The sequence below is a fragment of the Chelonia mydas genome, chromosome 18 (genome assembly GCF_015237465.2).
Source record: "Chelonia mydas isolate rCheMyd1 chromosome 18, rCheMyd1.pri.v2, whole genome shotgun sequence".
Classification (NCBI taxonomy): Eukaryota; Metazoa; Chordata; order Testudines; family Cheloniidae; genus Chelonia; species Chelonia mydas.
The window spans coordinates 14682685-14694963 of record NC_051258.2 but is presented as its reverse complement, the minus strand read 5'-3'; the positions used below and the strand labels follow the sequence as shown (position 1 = coordinate 14694963).

The 12279-nt window shown below is 58.2% G+C and overlaps 1 protein-coding gene across 8 annotated transcripts in view; it reads right to left on the bottom strand.

Moving 5' to 3' along the window:
- AGRN (agrin) overlaps window positions 1-12279 on the bottom strand; it is a 222645-nt gene that overhangs the window by 114543 nt on the left and 95823 nt on the right. The window lies entirely within an intron of this gene.

The following is a 12279-nucleotide window of genomic DNA, read 5'->3' as shown; positions in this document are numbered from 1 at the left end:
GGCTGAGGAATGCAGAGCCCCATCCCAAGCCCAGCAAAAGCAAATGAGACTCCCCCACGGCGGCCAGTGGGCTTGGGATCAGGCCCGTTAAGCTGCGGGGTTGGTAAAGACAGAGGGTCAAGCGGGTAAGCGGCTTCCCCAGCAGGGGGCGCACGGGTTCCATAGGGCCCTGGCTGGAGATGAGAACCAGAGCAAGCACCCAGGGTCCTGGCAAGGAGTTTCCACCTGGCATGGGGGATTGGGGGTCGGGGAAGCAGCAGAGGAGAGAGTGACGCTTCCGCAGACGGGTGTCCTGAGCCAGCGAGCAGCTGTGCCTCCGGGGATCGTCATGCACCTCCATGTCGCCACCACCCCTTGGCAGGACGCCGACGGAGCCCGGTCACAGCCTGAGCGCCCGCACCAAGCATAATCCTGCCACATTAGACACCGGAAAGCTGCCCGGGGACGAGCCGGGCTTTGGGCCAGAGGGGAGTCGGGACCAAGAGCACGACACCATCGGTGAAGTGCCTGGGATGGAGCAGAAGGGAAAGAAGAGAGTCCCCCCCAGCCCTGGAGCAAGATGGCCCCAGCGCTGGCCGAGGCCCACGAAAGGGGCACGTGTCCTAAAAAACACAACGCCGGCCAGATGCAGTGGGGGCGATGAAGTCAATGAACCGGCTCCCGTTGACTTCACCCTCCCTTGGCAACACGGCGCCCGTCCAGTCGAGCGCCAGCCCCTGGCGGAGGGCAGCAGTGGCATGGCGCTGCTATGACGCACACTCTCTCCAAGCAGGTTATTGCCACCATCGACACCATGGATCTAGGGCGCCGGGACCTGCCACAATGCCAATTCCAGCCCACAAAGCTTCTCATCAGGCTGAAACAGATCCCTGGGGGTGGGGGGGTCACCCCACACAGGGAAGGCTCCCCGGGGCTCTGACCCTTTGCAACGCAGCTGGGGAGGCAGGAGTCGGCCGTGAACACAGGCACCTGGGGTCAGGGGGCAGTGCGCGGTCCTCGTGCCACGGCTCAGCTGATGCTCTGCCGACGCGGGAGATGTTCTGTGCTTCAGGCTCCACGCAGGGAGGAAGGGAGAGGGACGGAGATCCCCCCCTGCCACGCCGGCAACTGCCGTCTGCTTATCCTGGGTCCCATGCTGATTGCTCTGGCAGAGGGAGGGGTGCTTATTGCAGATACAAAGCAGGGGGAACCAGGGAGGAAGAGCTGGCTGGTGTCAGACTTGGAGGCCTCTGGCAAAGGCAGCTTCTGAAATACGTTCCGGCGTCTCCAGCTTGAGCCGCTTTCCATCAGGCAGCTGTCGCAGCCAGGGAAACCAGATAGCTTCTCCTCTGCAGCTGCCAGCCCGTGCCGTGGCCTGCTCCGTGCCCCATGAGGGAGCAACGCTGCCCCAGCTGAGCTGTCCACGACCCCCGGCCAGAGCTCCACTCGGGAAGCCGTCCCGAAGGCAGGCCTATTTTTAGTGGAGCAGCCTTGGCAGAGACCGGGAACGAGGGGGCGTCTGAGCCCCACGCTTCCTCTGCGGAGACGCCTGGCGGGTTAGTCACCAGAATGTCAGCCTCCCACCAGCCTGAAAGGGAGGCGGGGTGTCCCCCTCCAGCTCCAGCCTGCCTCTCTGGGGCTGACCCCCTGGTCACCTGGGCGGTTTATCGGGGGGGAGGGCCACACCTGTCACGCACAAGGACGAGCAGATTCCAAGCCCCCTCCTCTTCAGTGCCCAGCCAGCAGCCAGAGGAGCCTAAGCAGCTCCCTGCACGTGGCACACACCACGGCCTGGAGATCAGGGAGGAGGCAGGTGGAGAAAGTCAAGCTACAGCTGTGGGCAGCTCAGGGAACTGCCTTAAACCCACAGACCAACCCTAGTCGGCTCAGCGGCCTGCAAGACTCAGCTGTGCTGGGGACAGGAGACCGAGGTCTCTCCACTTCTCCCCTGGTCGCTGCTCCTCCTGTGTGCTCAGGGCCAGGCCCCAGCCCTAGCCCCCTTGATGCTGCGACACGGAAGAGCCAAGCCGCTCACTGGACGGCCACGCTGGCCCCTCCATCCCGGCTCCGAACGGAAAGGACAAACCCCCAGCAAGAGGAGAACGGGATTCGCTGTGTCCCTCGGCCCGGCCCCCGAACGCAGGGATCGATCCTGCCGCCGCAGCGCACGCTGGGCACCGATCCCAGCGGCACGCACCCAGCCGGGCCATGGGAAGGCTCCAAGGACCCAGCAGAGCTGGCAGCAGGAAGCCCCCTTGGAACGAGGATGAGGACAGTGAGCGAGATGGGAAATGAGCGGGCTGGGAACCAGTCCCCCTCCACATGGAGAGGAGCAGCCAAGAGCCTGCTCCCAAAGGAGGCAGAGGTTACGGGGGGCACCTGGGCCCCGACCGCTGGGCTGAGACCCACCCCCGCAACTCACTCCAGAGAGCACAAGGGGAGCCTTTGCCACCTGCTCTGCCTTGCCGCCACACACAGATGCCTTTGCTGCCCTTGAGGGAAGGGCTAGAGTCCAGTGCCCTGCCCCTCCTATTCCCTCCGCCCGCCCCGTCCCCCACCAAGTGTGCTTCAGAAGCACTAAGGCATTTCTAGAGCTTTAATTCTCTGCCCAGCTCAGGTCCGAGACCCTTGACTCTAGGCACCGCGCCGAGGGGGTTCTTGGGGACCCAGATTGAAACCCAAGCACTTCCCAAAGCAGGAGAATAAGCTCGTAGTTAAACACACCAGGCTCCTGGGTCCTACCCCTAGCCCTGCTCCAGGCTCCCGCTGGAACTTCAGGCAAGTCCAGCCTCTGCAAAGCGGGGAGAGAACGGGCCTTCCACGCTGCCCAGGGGCATTGATGGCTGGGAGGGAGCAGTAATACTGAAAGGCCTGTGAGAACTCAAGGAGGAAGGGGCACAGGAGTGCAGTGTATTGTTCTGGGATGCAAGCAGCATTCACCGCCACCTGCCACAAGACCACTGCTAGGCTGTCCCCCAGGCTGTCAGCACAGCTCGGATTTCAGAGGCCAATCCGCCAGGCTAAATCCAAAGGCTTGGCTGCAAATACAAACAGTGCAAGCAGCAAGCAAGGCCATTTGCGTAGCCCTCTTTGCATGTTTCCATGTGCACATCAGGCACACCATTCCTCCCTTTCTTCCAGGATTCCCAAGGCCTCTGTCCCCGCAAGCCTTTCGGGGGGCCACTTTTGGGGGCAGAACCACACCACGCCGGAACCACCTTAGCTCCCTGGAAGCGCAGGTTCCAATCCCAGCACCGAGAGCTCAGCTCTTCCTCCTTTCAAGGGGGATGAATTAATGCAGTTGACCCCAGGCAGGTCTTGCAGAGGAGACCTTACAAACCAAGCCCCAGCCTGCTCTACGGAGTGGTTACACACCCCATTGTGTATGTCTCGGAGTTTCCCTCTGCGTACAGGCCAAAGTCTCCTCCTCAGTTCCCAATCGCTCTGTGCTGGTCACCCATCCATCCCCTTTGCCGCTGCCCTCCACCCCAGAGGTGGCCGCATTGCCATCAGTTACACGGATATAGCCATTCACAAATTACGGGATCCTTTCCTATCAACTATGAGCACCCCAGGAAAATCGTGCTCCCTGCCCAGCGCCCTCTGCTGGTCTTCCCTAGAACCTGCACTTGGAGTTTTCCATTAGGCTCCTCCTGCTCCAACACCGAGCGTAGGGGGGGACAGAGCAGAAAAGATGAGCAGAAATTAAAGAGACAAAAATGCTCATCAACAGGTAATATAGCTCTGCCAGATTCTGAGCCCTTCGCTGGTCTTGCTGCAGAAAAACAGTCAGGGAGATCCTGCCAGGCGGCCCAGATACTGCACATCCTTTCCAATCTCTGAACAGCCATTTGCAGCTAAGGGACGGGGATGAGAGCTGAGCGCCCCTCGCGTTCCCCCATCAAGAATTGGCTTCCTCCAGCCTGGGGGAGGGAGAATGCTGAAAACTTTGATATCCTCCACACACACACTCCTAACTTCACACGGGAGGGTCCATTTCAACCCCCTCTAGAGCAGTTGCAGGGAGGATCTGAGACGGCCACAGCTAGGACAGTTTGCAACGGACCAGTGCATCCCCCTAGGAGAGGAGGCTCGCTAAGATTTATGGGGACTCTAAGCCCCTCCTGCCCCAGACTTCGGGAGCGGGGGCGAGAACCCCCATCCCTTCACTGGGAGGTCACAGTGTAAGAGCATCCCCATAGACTGCTCCTGCTCTACTCCCAGCCAGCATCAGTGTCTTGGAAGTAGGCTGCAGGCCTTCCTGGCAGCGGTAGGTCAATTAGCACCACTGGTATCCAGCGGCCGGCAGGGAATGAGCCCACCAGAGGCCCCGGTGCGGCTGGGATGGGGACAGCAGCATGGCGTTAGGCTGAGGGCTATTTAGAAGCGAGGAATCAAGAGGGCACACTTGGGACCCGATAGGAGACAATGCAGCAGCCGCTCACTCTGGCCTTGGCCTCTTCCCTCCCGACCTCGCCCCTCCAGCAATGAAAGGGCCCCAACCGTTCCCTTGTCAGGGGAGGGCCAGCCACCCAAATGGGACCATTGTACACTCAGAGGGGCGGGGAGAGGTGTGGGCTGCTCTGCCCCAGCCCTCCCCACATGTGGAAGAGGCTCCGGGAGGGAAGGGAAGAGCTGAAGGGGTATTTCAGCCTGAGAACACCCCCAATTTCAATGAGCAGAACTCAATGAGAAGGGGCCAGGACAAAAGGTCCCAAAAGGGCAACCCAAGGGGGAGTAGGACATCCCCCCACACCCCCGCCATTCTTAAACTGCCATGAGGATGTTCCCTTCAGCTGCATCGTTCCAGGCTAATCTTACACGACACCTGTCACCATGTTATCCAGCCACCTGCCTCACGCACCCGTCCCTCCTCATCACCAATCCCCACAGAGACCGTCACTGTGATATCTAACCACCTGCCTCACATGCCCCCCACAGCGCCTGTCACCATGGTATCCAGTTACCTGTCTCACACACCCCTCCAACCCCCACAGCGCCCATCACCGTGGTACCCAGCCACCTGCCTCATGTGATCTCCTTCAATTCTCTCCCACCCCCCCACATGGTTGCATCTTTCACCTGTGCCTCATGACAAGTGACCTTCCCCTCCCTGGTTCCAGCCCCCCCACCTCAGAGCAAAGCCTCGGAGAGTTCCCCTGCTTCACACATAGCCAGAGAGCTCCACCCGCTGTTCCGGGGGAACTCAAACCCCACTGAAGTGGGGTGACGGCAGGACCAATTTAATGCCATCAGGCACAGCTGCCACTGGTTCATTATGGAGAGCTTCCCTCCCCTCCCCCAGCTTTCTAAACTGGAGTGTTTAATTCATTAAGGCCTCTGTGTGGTCACCAGCCCTTTTAAAGCCCAGCGCTGCTAATGGGTTTATTTCTAAGCACTCCCAGCAAGGATTTAACAGCTGCTGCCACTGGAGCAGAAACGGGTCTTATTCTCCTGCTTCTGTAACTCAGGGCTGTGCAGGGGCCACGAACTTCTCCTGGGTCTGCGATGGCCACAGCTGCGTCCCAGTGCCTACAGGAGATGCGCCGTGGCCAGCCACCGAGCTCGGCTGGGGGCAGGGCCTCGGATGAGTCGTGGCCTCCTCGAGAAGGATTCTGTGCAGAACGTGCCCTCTACAACCCACACCGGCCTGTGGGGTGGGGAAGGGGGGGGGGGAGGTATTTGCCACCTACTTCTGTCCCCAAGCTCTCGGATCTGATGGCCATCAGCCCCAAGGCTGGACGACTGAAGGAAGGGGCAGATAATTAAGCACTGAAGTTCTCACTGGCCTGATCAAGGGAGCATGGGGCTGTTGAGGGCTGGGGGGCAGGGATGGCATGTGTGGGGAGCCCCCCCAACATGCATACAGAGGGGAAGAGCAATGGTCAGAGTAAAGTGACCTTTCACAGCTGAGGATGGTATAACTGGCCCATAGACACTTCACATGGGCTCCTCTGCACCGGGCCGGATTCCCGTGGGAGAGGGATCCTCCAGGGGTGCTCAGATCCAGGAACAATGGGCGCTGTACAAGACCCAAACAGAGGACAGGACCCCCCTACCCCATCCAGGCATGCAGCTCTGTGTTCACCCCAAGGTGCCATGCTGCAGCATCCCCACCCCATCAGTGAGTCACATCTGTACTGCAGGGAGGGGGATTGACAGACTCCGCGGGTCTCTGAGGGGCACCTGTCCTGCCACGATCCCCTTAGGGGACTGATTTATTTGGGAGGTGGCCAATCCCCATTTCCCCCGCCCTGTTCTCCCTGGCCAGAATGACCGCGGAGAGCAACCTCAGCAGAGACCCGGAGATCAATGGCACTTTGGAGCCTGACTGACAGCTGCCAATCTCCTCACTCTGACATACAGAGCCAGAGGCCCTGCAGAAAGCAGCAGCCCCAGCTCCCAAAGCTGCCTGGTGCCTGCTCGCTGCCTGGCCGCACTCTCTCTAATCCAGTTTGGCAGTGGGGTAATTGGTATTGGACAGCACCCCACGGCTACGGTGCCAGTTGCAGCATCCTCTGGGGAACCCGTTTAAAGGGTTAATGGCAGCCCCCCCACCCAGCACCCCCTTGTGTGGTTTTACAGGCTAATTACCAGCATTAGGAAGAAAAGCAGGGGAGGGGAAGGAGACTGGGGGTTTTAATGATTTCATTTAACACTTGGCAGGACCCAGCTTGCTTCCTGCTGAGCAACGCCTGGAAGTAAAGAGCGTTTCGAACCCGGCGCTGGGGAGGGGAGAGCGCGCGCGCGCCGGGGAGGGGGCTCCGGGTGGGGGCCCCGAGCCCTGGAAAGCCAAGCTGGTATACATACCGGGAGCAGAACGAGAGAGCTAATGAAGGCCTCTCCTAATTAGCAGCCGCACCAGGGGGGCGCTCAGTGTGAGGCTGCTCCTGAGACCAGGGGGTTTTCCTGCTTAATGACTTCGTACCCATATGAACACACTGAAGGAGTCGGGGGGATGGTTTTAGCCCATAGCACAGGTTGGGCAGGAGCACACGGAGAGCTCAGCTTGTTTGCTGCCTTTTGGATGGATCCGGGGCAGGCGGTGGGACCTTCGCTGGGCCGGCGGCACCGCTCAGAGAGAGGGGCGAGGGGGCAGCTCATGGGGAGATACAGGTTTCGCAGCCAGAGCAGCTGCCTCCCCACTCCCCCCCTCCCATATCTGACAGGAGACATGAGGGGCGCAGATCTTGGCTCCCACAGGATGCAGCACCACGGGGTCTGGGCGAAGGCAGGGAGTCTCCCTCCGCACCGAGGAGTCTCAATTGTCAAGCTGCCCCTTCAACCTCAGTGCCACCAGGCCGCCCCGGGGAAGGGATGGAGTGAAGGGGCCCAGCCCGATCTGCCCATATGGTCCTACTGGGAGGAAGCAGCAGCTCAGCCAGGTTGATCCAGTGCTGGCCCAAGGCTCTGGGACTAGGCAGCCTGCTGGACGGCACGGCGGCCAGCCCTGCTCCAGGGTTAGGGTCAGACTCCAGCCCGGGGAGCGCTCCCACGCCATGCTGCCAGCCCAGCTCGGAGCAGTTATCCCACGCTCAGCCCTGCCGCACCCGAGCTCCTTGCGTGATCAGTGAAGAGCAGCAAGCTCGCCTGACGCCCTGAGGAGGGCTGGGCCACTTGCCAAGCATGTGCCCGCAAGACTCTCTCCTCGCTTAGAACCCCAGCCCCGGCCGGTCAGTCGCTGTGACCGCTAGGACACATAGCCATCTTCCGAGGGGCTAGGAGCGACTTACAATTGCCAGTATCCCTGTCATCCTCAGCACAGTGCTGAGTAGAGAGCAGAGCAGCACGGGGCACCGATTGGGGCTAGGCCCTGCCCTTGGAGTAAGAGCTACTGCATAGAACTTCTTAGCAGCTCAATATTATGGGGTGCTACAAGCATGGCACTCCACAAGGCCTCCACAACAGCTGGACACCCCCCCACACACACCCCCACACACCCCATAATTTCGCTGCACCCTTGCTGTTCTCTACCCTGAATACATGGCTCACACAGAATCAGGTTTTGCGAATACAGACTAAACATTTTCTGTCCTTGGCCACATAGCGGGAGGTCTGACCGAGGGGCACTGACCCTTTGCCATCTCCTACCCCTCAGCACGACGGTCCCAGACACACAGACCAATGGCCTGGGGCCTGTCCCTGCCCCACAGGGAAGGAACAGTTGAGTTAGGGTGGTTTTCCCATCGATGGACGCAGCAGCGCTTCTCTCCAACCCTGCACCAGCACGAGCCTTCCCCAGGGACAGCCCATCAGCCCACTGCAGCGACTCCCCCCGGACCCCCAGGCTACAACCCCAGGGAGCCTGGCTAGACTTGGTCTCACATGCCCTGTGCCGCAGCCTAGCCAGAGGGAGCGCATTGCCGGGCGAAGCAGGAGCTGGGACTGGCGCAGATGGAGACACAGCAACGGGCCGGGGGGGGCAAGAGGGCTGCAGGCCAGGCAACCCCCTCCAGGTTTGCAAAAATTCCTTACTCGTTCCTATGACCCTCTCCAGGCTACAGCCAAGGCTCTGGGCTTTACTGAGACCCGGTGCAGGTCTCTCTGCAGAGACACCGCCACCAAGCACTACACTGAGATTTATAGCAGGAGCCAACTCCCAGGCAATGCTGACAGCAGAGATGATGGTGGATGGGGATCATACCAACCCAGGGGTGCCAGACCAACAAGACTTGGAGCCTGAAGACCTTTGTGCTGTGCAGGCTTCTCCCTCCTGCTTCCCCCCAGTGCCCCTGCCCTCGGGGGAGAAGCTTGTCCACATGAGCCACGCAGGCCCTGGGCTCTCTGCAAAGCGGCATGCAAACGCCAACCCCACTCACGGCTTCTGCTGGAGAAACCAGAAACCAAACTTGTGTCACACAGGCCACCGAGCAGCCCTCAGATAGTGACCAAAACTTTCCCATTGCCGCCGCTCTGGCTCATGGAGTCAGTGATAGTGAAAGGCTCCAAAACCCCTGAGCCAGCCGGTGTTCTGGGCAATCTTAAATCCAGAGTTAAAGATCTGGATGAAAAGCCAGCTACACACGGGGGGCTTCCCACCCAGCTGGCTCGGCAGAGCATGTCAGACTCCAGTGCCCAGCCAATACGGGGAGGAGAGAGGCCCTCTACCATCCGCCTCTCCAAACTAGAGACAGGTCAGACACCCTCAAACTATGGCATAATTCTGATCCAGCTGCTGCAGCTGCAGCCAGCTCCAATCAGCCCTGCTCCTCTGGCCCCCATGGTTGTTAAGGGGGCAAGGGAGGTCAGACCACATACCCCATGGTGGCCAAGCTAAGACAGAGAAGCAGGACAGGATGTATAAAACATCAACATGCTAGCACAAATCAGTCCAGAATCTCCACCCTGCAGGCAAACCAGCCAGCCCCCGCATGGGAGGGGTCTGGAAAAAAACCTTCAGCAGCAACCAGATTCAGCCCCCACCTGCTAGTTCCCCTCCTGCAGTGTAAAGTGCCTCTTCCAGGACTGGGAAGCCACCAGCCATGGAGCAGGCACGTGTTGCCTATACACAGGGAGAGAGTCCCCTTCTCTCTGACAGATGTTCCGGCACAGAAACGGCACAGAGCTGACATCTGCTCCACTGGAGACGCAACAGAGAATTGGATTTTACGATTTTTGTTATATAATTTAATTGGCAATTACTTAAATGTGGGGTTTACGCAGGGAAATTGACATCCAGAAATAAGAGCGTTAGATTGCAGCCTGAAAGCAGCCACACCAGGGAGGGAAGGCGAAGCAAGCCCCAGTGGATCTCAACCCAGCGCTGCGGCACCTCCTGCTGGTTCAGCCCTGGGAACCTGTCCACACGCACTCCTGACCATTACAGTGGGGCGAGTGGCCCTTAGAGCTAGCTGGTCTCGCTTCTCTCCTGGCCAAAGCGGAAGTTCAGCTAGACTGATACAAGGTTGCGTTGCACAACGCTCACGCTGAGGCCAACACAGTGTTGGTATGGGCACAGATACAAGCCTGTGGTCTGTTTCATTTTTACTTTGTCTGACCCTGTTTGCCAGGATATTGTCCAAGGAGCGTCAGTTCTGCAACAGCCTCCGCACAGCTACCGACTCCTAACCCTACAGGAGAGCGCTGTACTATTTCTTAGATGGCCTTTTTATAGGCTTCTTTGAACCATCCTATGCCATTTCTCTCTTCTATGGGAAATGGACTTAATACCAGTATAGGAAATGAAGAACAGCTAGAGAGAGGGGGTCAATAACCATCCCCAAACAGTACAAGAACAAGGGGACAGTGAATGAAGTTGGCAGGTGGCAAACTCAAAGCTGCTAAAAGGAAAGCTAGACCTCATACAAGACAGTTAGCTCTTGGTCTCAATTATACCTCGTGGCAATGAGTTCCACTGGTTAACAGGATTCAGAAAGGACTGGGCCTTTACATGAGAATAGGCTGAGTTATAAAAAACATTTTAAAATACTAGCTTTGGAAAGGTTACAAACCCTCCCACTTCAAGGCATAAACCAACCTCTAACTATGATGGTGGGGGAGGAAGAAATTTAATCTGTCCTCCTCAAAATCCCATAACTGCCAGGGGCAGGAGTTTTTTTCTTCTGAAACATCTGGAGAGAGACTATTGGACTGCATGGGCCCTTGGTCTGAACCAATCTGAAAATCCCAATGTTGCTATGGGAGGAGTCAAATAAACCTATACAAGGATCGTATTCTTCATTACGTTGTAGAGGGTCAGGGAGGAGAGACTCCTACAGAGCTGCATTCCATTGCTAGGGCCTTCTACCGGATTTATCCATTGCCAATCCTAAGCATTAAAAAAATAAACCAGGAGTCAGATCCCTCCAAAAATCATGAGACCTGCTTATGAGCCAGGAGATTGTGAAAGCAAATCACAGTTGGGCTCTTTTTATTTACTGACCTTCTGGGTCTGATCCTTTTGCGGTTGCAGAGAAAAGCTTGAAAATGTGGCCCCTAGAGTTGGAAACTCGCTGCTCATTTCACATGAAAGCTGAGACACTCATGTGACTCCAGGAGCTAGAGCTTTGAGGACACTGAATATAGAGACTCACGATAAAGCTACAAGAGCTGGCATACTATCAGGCTTTCCTGTATGCTCTATTCCCCCCTTTCCCCTGCCCCCCAGTCCTAGCAGTTCTACATTAGGAATTTGACGCAGCCTCACCAGAGAAAAAGAAAAATCCCTTTTTCTCCCACCCCAGTTTGCTCCCCGGCATGAAAACGTAACACGCAGAATTCCCCACACCCCACCAGTGGCCATTCAGCTTCCGAGCTTTTCCTTCTCTTGTGATGTAACAGCACCATCTGCTGATCTCTCAGACACATGCACCAGACCCGCCGGCTAGAAAGCAAGGGGCCCAAAGACTGCAGCAATTTGGGGCAATGCTGTAGTAGACGGGATTTGTGTTGTAAGGGAGCAGTGATTGGTGAGGATTTCACTGTGGCTACAGGAGCTCCATGGCACTGTTGGGTTAGAGGCCCAATCCACCAGCTCCCAGAGCACCTGCCTCCTCTCCATTAGCGAAGAGAGGATCCTCCCAGGATTTAGCCTTTGTTTCTGTTCACAGAATGATCCAGCTTGGCTGTTAGTGATTTATGCCGACAAATTTCCACCCCAAGTTGGTCTGCAAGCACTAGCTCATTCCCCTGCTGTGCGACCGGCCAGGCCAGTCGCACGGATTTGCTGGTGTTCCCCAACTGTAGTGGCATGTCCCTGCCAGCCCGGTGGGGTACAGCAGCTGCTCGGAGTCCGTTTCTCCCCACTGGCCGTCCGCGCTGCCCCGCTCAGGGAGCGTCGCCACTTGAAACGCGGCGGGCACAGGCACGGGGCTGCAGTTGTGCTTCAGCATAGACACCCCGGACGGTGACCGGGGGTCCTCCCAGGGGCTCCGGGCCCCCCCCCCCGTCCCGCCCCCAAGAGACCGCAGCTAGGCCAGTGGAAGAATTCTTCCCTCGACGCAGCGCCATCCACAGCGGGGGTTAGGTCGGCTTCATGGCCTGGCTGCGGGGGGTGGATTTTTCCCTTCCCTGGAGCAAGGTAGCTAGGTCGACCGAACTTTTCAGTGTAGCCCAGGCCTCAACCACCAACACCTCCAGACTGGCAGCGAATTAGCCCTCTAGCTAGGTTACGAGCTCTTCTACCCATCCCGGGTACCCAAACTTCCAAACAAACCCTTCCCTTTCCTTTGGGAGACCTCCCCTGACCCCAGCCAGCCTCCTTTCCCACAGAGAGCACTCTCCATCCCTCCACCCACGCAGCTGAGCAGGGGAGGCTGTCTGGGCCCCCGCTATCCCATTAACCCTTTCCTGCTTTGTCTG